Source organism: Pteropus alecto, unplaced genomic scaffold, assembly GCF_000325575.1.
Source record: "Pteropus alecto unplaced genomic scaffold, ASM32557v1 scaffold98, whole genome shotgun sequence".
Lineage (NCBI taxonomy): Eukaryota > Metazoa > Chordata > Mammalia > Chiroptera > Pteropodidae > Pteropus > Pteropus alecto.
In genome coordinates this window covers 11,910,380-11,921,409 of record NW_006443570.1, presented here as the reverse complement: position 1 = coordinate 11,921,409, position 11,030 = coordinate 11,910,380, and the positions used below count along the sequence as shown (strand labels likewise).

The 11,030-nt window shown below is 39.5% G+C and overlaps 1 long non-coding RNA gene across 1 annotated transcript; it reads left to right on the top strand.

Moving 5' to 3' along the window:
- The first annotated feature begins 140 nt into the window (after positions 1–140).
- On the top strand, positions 141–8,831 carry LOC112473195. The gene is made up of 3 exons (XR_003043959.1): positions 141–522; positions 1,807–1,903; positions 8,220–8,831. It is a non-coding gene; the product is annotated as an uncharacterized LOC112473195 (long non-coding RNA).
- The last annotated feature ends 2,199 nt before the right edge of the window (positions 8,832–11,030 follow it).

The window sequence follows — 11,030 nt, the reverse complement described above, 5'->3', positions numbered from 1 at the left end:
ACCCCCCACCCCCTGCCCTGGCTGGGCTTGGGTGCGGGGAGGGCAGCGAGAGACGGCTCTGACCCCGCGAGGCTCAGCCAGCGGAGCCGGGCTAAGCAGGGCGACTGGCGGGGGGGGGGGTGGGCTCTCCTCTCCTGGAAGGAGACCATTTATTTGGGTTTGGGGTTTGTCCCCAGGTCAAGACTGGGATTCCCAGAACATGTGGTAGGGAGGCGCGGGAGGCTTTCCAGAGCTTCTACTTAGCCAAAATAGTAACTCCCTTCTTACACCTTACCCATCCCTAACCCGGAGCCTAAGTTACCTGAGGAGGCCCTCAGGACCCGAGGCAGTTGAATTTAATAATATAGTGCCAGACCGACCTGGCCCAGCCAGGCTCCGATCAGAAGCAAGGCATTTCCCCTCTTCTCTCTGCTCTGCTAGTAATTTCGGTGAAAAGTAGAAAAGAGGCCTAAGGGAGAAATGGACGGCGCTCGGCCCCCAATTGCTGCTGATTTTCCAGGCTTTTAGAGGGAGATGAGAATGGTAAGTAAGCCCAGGAGAGTAGGTCGGTCAGTGACCAGAGGGGAGGAGCCCGCATTCTGGGTCAGTGGGGTGGTGCTTTTCAAGGAACCAAAGGTTAAAAAATAAGCCCAGGGCAGTCAGGAAACGCAGGGAGGCACCAGGTGGGTGGAGTGGGGCAGTCTCCCAGCAGGAAAACAGGTCAGTTGGAGAAAGAATGCTGGCATTGGTCAGGGGAAGAGAGCAGCCCAGCCTTTTCACTTGGCCGCTGAGGTTCCTGAAATTCCTCAGAGACCAGAAACGGAATGGTATTGGGGTGGACCCCCAGTGGCTCAAACTCCACCCAACTGTCTTTAAAATGTATTTGATTTAGTTATTATACAATGGATTAAAAATGTATTCATTTAATATACATGGCCTGGTTGGATATGAACCCAGTCCAAATATTAGTAAAATGTTAGTAAAAACAGCAAAAGTACATCAAATAAGTCAGTATCCTACACATCTATCAGTTTCAAATTTGCAGTTTCAGTGAAGGGAGGAGCACCATGTCCGTGCACAACAGACAAACTTTGAAAATCTAATACAACAAAAAAAGGTTTTTGAACAAGAAAGAATCGTGAACAAGAAAGGTTTAACAGTTAATCCTTAATCTAAGAAGATGTGACGGATTTTTCAGATTATCAAGAGCTTGATTTCTAGTCCTTGATCTGCCTCTGGGGCAAATAAATGTCTTTGTCTCTCTGGTCCTTGATTTTCAGTTTAAAAGGAAGATGACTGAAATAGGATGATCTCTAAAGTCCCTTTCAGCTCCAAAATTTTAAGTAGGGCCAGAAAGTCAAACCTGTTACAAGGGTTCAGCAATATTCTCCTAGCGAATATTTGTGTTGACAGATTTCCACTCCCCATTAGTAGATATTACATTAGTTTAACACCCTAGGATATTGGTATGTTATGTAACGAGACTGGTGGCTACTGTTTCTGTTTAAATAAAAGATAATGTTAGCTAAGGAGGACAAGTCTGGTGCAGTGGTTCAGAGGGAGATCTGAGGACCCCTGCAGGTCTGCTGTGTGTATGCAGGGGAATAGAAGAGGCAATCAGACTGTAAGACCAAGACAATAGAATGAGCCAGCCAGCCAACAAACAAAATATATATAATAAACCTGATCGTGCCTCCTCCCAATCAAAAGACCTGAGTACTGTGAGTTGTTAAGCCAAGAGGGAGGAGTAGAACAAAGTAGTAAAAGCAACTTCTCTTCTCTGAAAGCAAGCACCTCTGATTGCCCCATTCATTCACATTTACTCAGGACCTATCATGTGAAGAATTTCCTGCTTGACTTGGGTATAGTCTGAAGAATCAATCCACTGAGAGGAGAGAAGCTGAAGCCAATGGAGGGAGAGTGGGTAAGAATAGGCAGATATTTATCCTGTCCCACAAAGAAAGAGATGGAGAGGTGTAAACAAATTTGTTCAGTTTTAGCCAAAGGGCTCTTTTTTAAAAAACCATTGGCGGTAAAAATTTGAGATTCCTGGTCTCACAAACAGATTATCAGCCTGGCTTTGTCAGTGGTCCAGAACGCCTGCCTCCTGTGTGTGAGAGCAGATTCATTCATTCCCAAAGCTTTCACAGCCTTCCCTTCCCAACATTCTCTTCTCTCCAATCTCATGTTCCAACTGTTCCCACATAGATGTCACTACTACCATCACCAAGGTCACTTTTATATACTCACTTTCTTCAACCTCTCATAGCATTTGATATGATTACATCTTCCTTTCCCTCACCACTACACCAATCCATCAGCAGGTCCTGTCAGCTCTACTTCAAAATATATATATTTGCTCTGAACATGTCTGTCTCTGCTGCTATCACCCTGGTCGAAGCCACCAACATCTCCTGCCTAGAGTAAGTGACAGCCTCCCAATTGATCTCCCTGCTTCTAATGCATTCTCTACACAGCAGCCAGATGGTACTTCTTCAAGACAACCTCCTTACCATGGCCACAAGTCCCTACTAACCACGCCTGCCCTGCTCTGGTCTTCTCTCATCACTCCTTTGTTCATGCTGCTCCAGTCAAGCTGGTCACAGAAAGTTTCCTCAAATATACCAGGCCTAGTCCTGTGATAGTGTATGTATTTGCTGTTCCCCCACCTGGAACACTTTGCCTCCAGAAGGTTACCTCCTTGCCACTAGGTTCTCAGGTCAAATGCCTCCTCCAGAGAGCATCCCTCTGACAACCCAAACTTACATGCCTACCCACCTCTACTCTCTATCTCGTCTTCTCCCAGCTTATTTTCTTCATAACACATACTGCTCTCTGAAATTACCTTGTTCATTTATTTATTTGTTTTCAGTCCCATCCAGCTCTAAAGTGTAAATTCCATGAGAGCATCAGAGACTTTATCTTGCTTTCTGTTGTATCCCCAGGGCCAAGAATAGTGTCTGGCACTGAACCAATATTTATGTTTGTTGACTAAATAACTGAACAAATGAATGAACATGCCTACTGCCTCACATCCTTGTCCCTGCTGTTCTTTCACTTGAGATGTTTTTTTCCCCTTTATCCCCCTTCCCTCCCTCTCTGTGCTTTCCTCCCCTTAATCCATCTCAAAGCCTTTTGCTTGATGGCTCAGTCCAAAGATCAGATCGAATTCTACTTCTTTAGAGGCGTTTCCTGTAACCTCTCTTATAAAAATTAATTTTTCTCAGTACCATCTATAGCACTTATTCATAACTCTATTACGTCACTCAACACTCTGCACTCCCTATTAAGTTATCAGTTATCCATCCTCTCTACCAGTCCCTTCTGGGATGGAAACTTATCAGATCGTCTTTGTACTTTCGGCACCTGGCACATGGTAGGCACTCCCTCAAATTTTATAGCTTAGCTGAATCCAGTAGGCATTTAAGCAGAAACGGATAGGGTCTGTCCTCAAGGTACTCTGATCAACAGATAACAGTCTTACTTCTTAGTGTGACAACATTAAACCTAAAGCTTCAGGATATTCTATAATAAAAGGGGAAACCTACATTTTAAATCGCAGTACATTGAGAACTTCCTGAAGGCCAAAGGCTGCAGGCTCTCATGCCACTTGGGAAAACTTTCCCTTTGCCTGTGTGGAGAGGGGGAGTTGTTCCTCGAAGGCCTCACTGTACCCCCTCCTTCCATCTCCCCCACGTGACATTACATCATAGCTGAGGGGCTGGTGTCATCTTCCTGCAGACAGATCATGGTAACAGTGCTTTGTTTCTTTGTGTACAATAAATGCTTTCTCTGATCCTTGTCCAAGTCCCTCATTTTCAATCATGAAAGTGGCTGATTATGAGCTTTTCAGACTGTAAATGGGTAAGGGTTGTAACTCAGCCTTCCCAAACATAGCCAAACAAAATAGCTGCTGTCATTTATTGAGCACATATTGTATACAGAGCAGTTTCTATTCTATCTAGTTATATTTAATCCTCAAAGCAACTTGTAAGATAGGTATTTTTCCCTACTTTTTAAGGAAGCTGATCCTATGGAATTTGAACTCTGGCTTCCAAGCCCATTTGTTCTCTTTCTTCTACACCATCAAAGAGAAAAATGCTTCTCTCCTCTTCTCTTCAAATATTTCAGTCATCTTTACAAAAAACTCATTCGAACATCAAACCACCCCACAAAGCAAAACCCTGTGCTGAGCTAAAGGGGCTGGAAACAAGAGTTGTAAGGGCTTAACACTTCCATCTGAAAAATGACAACAGTAACAATAATATTTACTTGGTTCTTCCTATGTTCTAGGAGCTGATATACTTTACATGCGTTGCTTAATTTAATCCAAACTTCATAACAACCTTATGAGCAAGATAGGATAGGTCTACATACCTTAACCACAGTCCCCAAATCTAAAAAGCTCTGAAAATCAAAAGTAAGCTTCAGAACACTCATATGGAATAATAATTATTATTATAGTATTGAATAATTAAAATCTGCAGGGTAAAAAATATTTGATAGGATACTAGCAATTACATTTTCCTTCCTTTATTTTCACAAGCTACTAATATTGCTCTCGTTGAGTATTTTTTCATTTTCAATCATCCCATGTGGGCTAGTCTCAATATTACCTAATCAATAGGTTGTATCTCACAATCGGTTGCAATACTGTTGAGCATGTCTCTCTTCTGCACAATTTTTTACTTTCAACAAACAGATATAATAAACCATAGAAGCTTTTCCTATGCTCCACTTTCCTAAAGAAAGGAAAAAGTTTGACATAGTTAATTTGATGGCAAACTTCAATAGGTATGACATCATTCATAGGCTTTATTACTCCCATGTAGTAATAAACATTAATTTTTGAAAGAGCTCATAGTTCTTAGGATTTTATATAGTATACAGTATATGTACTAAAAGATACTAGAATCTAAAATTCATCTATCCCAGGGTTTTAGATATGGGGTTGAGGATTATATTATTATTCTCCCTATTTTACAGACAAGTTAAACTTAGACTCAGAAAGGTTAAGTAATTTTCCCAGGGTCACGCAACTAGTGAATAGTAGAGCTAGGATTAGAATTATGTCTGAAACTGTGTTAACAAAATATTTGGGACACATATGATAGACTAGAGGCTAACTTTCCTAAAGGTAAAAGATATGAAGTAATAATTCGTAGTAGAGGAAATAGAAATAACTTGTAAAGATATTAAAAAAATATTTAATGATACTTATAATAAGAAAAAATGTAAATTAAAACTACAGTGAGGTGCTATTTTTATCTTATCAGATTGGCAAGTAGTAAAGAATTCAATAAAATTTTATTGAAGAAGATGTAAAAAATAGCCACTCATATGTTGTCCAGAGTAAGGTAAATTAGTACAATTTCTATAAAGGGCAATTTGGTAACTTCTCTCAAAATTAGAAATTCATATACTCAGAAATTTTACTTCTAAAAATATATCCTTAAGATATACTCACACGTGCATAAGGTGATATCAAAGGATATTGTAGCATTGTTAGTATTAGCAAAAACTCTAACTCTTTGGGGAATGTAAATCTGCAGTTGATTAAAACCCAGACATTTTACAACTCTCTAAAACGGATAATGGGGGATGACTATTTTTTCTGTCCAATACAAGAGAACTTCAGAAGTTATTATTTTTATTCTGTAGGACATTACCCAGTTTCGTGTCAAAATTAGCAATTTTATTTTAGAATTTCTTTTTATCCACTGACTTTACAATTTTCAACTTTTATATTCCCTTTTGATCCAACTTTTGTCATCCTGGGAGATTTCTTCATTAATGAATTAAATAAAACGTTAATATGTGCATTCTATGCATTTATATTGGAAATATACTTTTCATCTTTTGAGACTAACACTTTGAAATGACCTATGTCCATTAATAAAGGACTGGTTGAATAAATTACAATGCCTCTATACAAAGGAATACTATACAACTATTAAAAAGAGGTAGGTCTATACATAGATGCTCCACAAGGGCAAATATCTAAGTTTGGTTCCCTAATGAAACTAAGCACCTATAATAGTGCCTGGACACATAGTAGTCTTAGTTTATTTCTGGCTGTGATAACAAACAACCTTAAAATATTGGTGGATTACACACACCAAAAAAAAACATTAATTTTTCCTTCATGGATATATAGGGCAGCTCTAGGCTGAGGGTCACAGGTGGGTTTAGGTCAACTTCCAGTAGCTTCTCATTTAGAGACCACTGATGTAAAAGAAGTACATAAAAATATATGATGCCTCTTAAAGCCTCTACTTAGAATGAAACACTGTCACTTCTACTGACAATCCATCTGTCAAAGAAAATCATACAGCCAAGGCCAAAGTCGAGAGGGAAGAGAAGTAAACTATACCTCCTTTACTGGAAGAGTCTCCAAAGTCACATGGCAGAGAGGAGGATTTATAACCCTATCACGAAGAGTAAAGAACAATATTAGTGCTCAATAAATATGTCAAATGAATGAATGAAGAGTGAATAAAGTCCAAAAATTAAGTGGGAAAATAAAGCATGGCGCAGAACAGTTATACAAAGTATAGTCCACCATTTTTTTCCCATTGGTTTTTAAAAATATATCTTTACATGTAGCGTATACACCAGTATGCTTGAATATGTCTTTACTCTCTCTAGGAGAATGCATAACAGCTGGAACTGGTTGCTGCTGGGGAGGAGAATTAGGAGAGTGGGGGTTAGGAATGGGAGGGTACCTTGCCACTTAGTATCAGGCGTATGCATTATCTATTAAAATAAAATAAAATTTTCTATGGTGGAAATAAAAAAGAACAACCAACGCTGTTTGACTATAGAGTCCAAACTCTAAAATTCTACACTATAACATCTTTGGAATAAATAAAATAGATCAGAATACTTCCTTTTGTAAATAAATTCATTGCAGACGAACCATGCATGGCATCTCCTTTGTCTCTAGTTCCCGCAGACTTACCTATAGCACAGCACTAGTTATAACAAAATTCCATCTCAAAACATTTTTAAATGTTCTAGAGCAGCAATTTTCAAACAGCGGAAGTCTGTGTTCCCAGGAATAGGAAGCCCTGTGGGTGAAGTTCCTGAAGAGAGAGGAGTGAGGCTTGTTCGTTCTGGTCCCTTCATCCGAATTAGCTCTGCTTTTAGCTGTTTTGCTTCTGAGTTTAAATAAAACCATTCTCCTAAGAGTAAAATGTGATAATAACTAGGGCTCCTTCATACTCACTTTGTGGTTCCATGTAGAGCAGTGTCGTTCTTAAGCACTCCCAAAACTTTAGATAAAGTTCTCCTCAGGGAATAACAACAGTAAGGAGAACCGAAATATGACAGAAGAAATTGAACACATACCCAAAAGTCTCATCTAGTCAGCAGAGAGATTTAGGGCTGCCCATATCCACTTAGGGATTACTAAGGCGTAATTTCTAAACAAGAACTGTTGTATGTTGCTATTGTATCCATAACTGTAAAATATTCTAGTCTCTGAGGGAATGCATTGTGTGCTATATTGTCTGAAGAATAGCCTCATTCATTAATGCGGTATCCTAGCAAAGAAAGGGAATTCCATAACTGGAGAGTTGAAAGTGGCACCTCCCTTATTGGTTTTCTCTCAGCATAGTGTGTGACACATTGCAGTTTACTGTGCCCTGTTTAACGGATTTACAGATTGTGTTTTATATACAGATTATATATTATATACAGTATTCAGTTTTCATGAGTCGATTCTTATAAAATGAAAAAGGCTTAACAAGATTCCTGCAAAGAAACCACGAATTAAAGATAATACTAAAAACTAAAAGCACAAGAAAACAAGAAAATGATGGGGCTGACATTTCTCTTACCTGGAATATAAGCTGTCAGCCACATTACTCAGTAAAAGCAGTAACCTTCTTGTCAGTTCTGACAAGAAGATGATACCAAAAATATTCAAAATTATCCACAGATGGTTTTTAAAAATGGATTTACAAATTTTTGCTGTTAAGAACACACAATCAGAAAAGTTTGGAGACTCCTGGTTTGAAAAAGTGACTCCCAAAAAGCAAGAATTTGTCAGTGACTCTCCCATGTTATCCAGACAGACTGTGCCCCAGAGACTGCAGAGAGACTGAATGAATCCAGCTACTGTAGCTTGCTGATATCATCTTTTAAGATCACTCGACTCATTTGTTAATTATATTCTTGATTTTCAAATACCATTTATGGTTCAAATGTGGCTCCCCACGTTGTTACCTTTCTTACAGGTAGAGAATGTGCCATCCAGTGTCTGGTCATTGCATACTTCAGGATTGGACTCCTGGGTGCTTGCTTAATATGGGTCTGTCCCCAAGAGACTGCTCACCTCTGCGTGTTATGACAAAAATGAGTGCCTGGGTTTGTCAAGGAAATGGCCAGACCCTCGAGGACAGGGGCCCTCAGTTTTCCCAGGTGACGTGTCTCTTTCGGTATGCTCTCCACGCAGTGCTGTAACTTAAATTCTTCCACTGAAGACCCTGAGAAGCTATACATAGAGAAACTTGGGCCTTGTTTCTAATATAAGGAAGTTTATAGCTCTGAATTATATTAATTCTGTATTACACCTAATGTTATTCTTGCTCAACAGTTATTTTTTCTCTGGCCTCAGTTTTTGAGGTGTTAATTCATTAATTTGTAAGCTGATTGTTGCTTTGGTCTGCCAGGCACCAAGCTCCAGGCTTTCAACAAAGGCTCTTCAGACAACATGATAGCCAAGATAAACTGACCTGCGGAGCCAAGTTTACAAAAGCTGAGAGAAGTCTCTCTGCTATCTTGGCCTACTACTGTGGCAGAGTGCTGAATAATTATTACATAGCTGCCCTCTGTAGCACTTTCCCTCCCATGACTCGACTCTTCCTTCTTTGAATAAAGCTTTCTTCAGTCAAATGACAGTATCATCAGCTATTCTAGCAGCTTGGCTGAGCTGACTTTTTTTTTAGCCTCACTGCCTGATGGCAATGTTCCAGCTCCAGCAATTTCTAAGAGTGGGGAACGGCCTATGCAGGAAGGGTCTGGTGGGCCCCATGGAATTGGGCTGACATTAGATCACTTAGAACAGCCGTTCTCAGCCTTAGTTGCACACCAGAATCATCTGGAGAGCTTTTGAAACATAACGATGCCCGATGCCCGTGTCCCACTCCTAGCAAGTGTGATTTAATTGGTTTGTGGTGGAACCTGGGCACGGATGCCTTTAAAAGCTCCCCAGGTGATAAGTGCAGTCAGTAATGAAGGCCACAGACTTGGGATCTAGTATTCAAAGAGAGGATTTGAAGCTGGCACAATTCTCTCGTAAGCCTTCGGATCTGAAGCTCCCTCAAGCATCTCCACACATTCCATTTTGCAATTAGCTCACAGGTATATTTACGTAAAGCTGCAAAAGTAAAAATGTGTTAATAATACAATGACATGTTTCAAGTTGCTAGACATTTTCACATATATTCTTTTATTTGACTCTTAAAATAACCCAGTGAAGTAAGCAGGACAGGTATTATTATCCACAGTTTTCTGATAAGGAAATTGATATCCGAAGCCAACTGAGGGTCCAGACTTCTGGTTTTTGTTCAGCATTCTTTTAATTACATAATACATACTCTACAGTGACAGTGAATAACCACAGCTGTCACTATAGGGAGAAAATATTGCACAGTAATTAAAAGCAAAGATTTTAAAATCAGTCATAAAATTTAAATTTTAGTTTTGACACTTACTAGCTCTATGCTCTTAGGCACATATATGATCTTTCTGAGATTCAATTTTTCTCATCTGAATATAAAACTAAAATACAGCACCACCTTCCAAGGAGTATCAACGAGATAATAATAGTGGATATTCTCATTATGTGATCATGCCACATTTACCTACTTGTTAGAATGAAATAATCTCTAAGAATTATTTAAAGTAGTTGGGCTTTAGTCCATTACAAGTTTTCTTCAGTATCAATCTTTGCCTTTCTTTGCTGATACACGTAAAGTGAAGCGCTGGATTGGTTTGGGATGGTGACATTTCTCATTACAGTCACCAAATGATTTCAGTTAGATCAGAAATCAGAATCCTACTAAAGCCACCATTTTAAAATCTTCTTTATTTACCAAGGCAGTGCTTGATCATATGCTTTTTAAAAATTAATAGATCTAATTTTTTAGAGCAATTTTAGATTTATAGAAAAATTAAGCAGAGTTCCCGTATGATCCTGCCCGCCTCTGCATGCAGTTTCCCCTATTATTAGCATTTTATATTTATATGGAACACCTGTTATAATTAATGAACCAATATTGATACTTTATTATTAAGTCCATAATTATTCAGATTTCCTAATTTTGACCTAACATCCTTTTTTGTTTTAGAACTTCATCCAGGATACCACTCTACATTTAGTTGTCATGTCTCCAAGCTCCTCTTGACAGTTTCTCAGACTTTCCTTATTATTTTTAATGATCTTGACAGTTTTGAGGCGTTCTGGTTAGGCATTTGTAGGATTCCCATCTACTGGAATTACAAAGGCTGGAATTAGACTGGGGTTATGGAGTTTGGGGAGGAGAATCACAGAGGTAAGGTGTCATTTTCATCACATTATGTTAAGGGTATGTGCTCTCTATATAATTTATCTGTGTTGATGTTGGCCTCAATCAGCTGGATCAGGTCATGTTAGGTTTCTCCACTGTAGCTACTCCCCACTCCGCTTTCCAGACTACTTTTTGGTGGGAAGTCACTAGGAACAGCCCACATGGAGGGGAGTTATGCTCCCCTCCTTTAGAGTGGAATAGCCGGATAATTTATTTGGAATTCTTCTGCACTGGAAATTGATCAAATGCTTTCCTTTGTACACCTTTGCTGTCACCTCCCACCAAGTCACCACAACCTATTTGGTAGTGGCCACAGACCAGTGTTTTCCAGATTAGAACCATAATGGGGTCTAGGGAGACCTCTTGTGGATAAGTGAGGGTATAACCGGTCACTTGTAGGTTCTCACTTCATGACACTGCCATCCCTTCAATCTAGTGGTTCTAAACTAAGGATGATTTTGCCGCACCACCTCATCC